Genomic DNA, 286 nt, shown 5'->3' with positions numbered 1-286 from the left:
GAGGGGTTCAGTGCAGGGTTTTTTTTCTTCCTGAGATACAGTGTTTAAAATATAACTGAACCTCTGGATTCACTACGCGGTCTGCAGCAGTAATTTCCAAGTTCTGCAAAGAACATTGTATTATCTGTTCTTTTCCTTCCTATGTTTGGTTTTTTTTTTGTTCACTTTTAGTTTGTTTTCCAGTGCCACTGGCCTCACAGAGCAGCAGGAGGTGGTAACGTTATGGATTTATGCAAATGACTCTTCTTCACTTGTTTTGTCATACTTCCTTCAAACTACCCAACCT

This window comes from Eurypyga helias, unplaced genomic scaffold (genome assembly GCF_000690775.1).
Source record: "Eurypyga helias isolate BGI_N326 unplaced genomic scaffold, ASM69077v1 scaffold9625, whole genome shotgun sequence".
Taxonomy (NCBI): domain Eukaryota; kingdom Metazoa; phylum Chordata; class Aves; order Eurypygiformes; family Eurypygidae; genus Eurypyga; species Eurypyga helias.
This window is presented reverse-complemented; position numbering follows the sequence as displayed.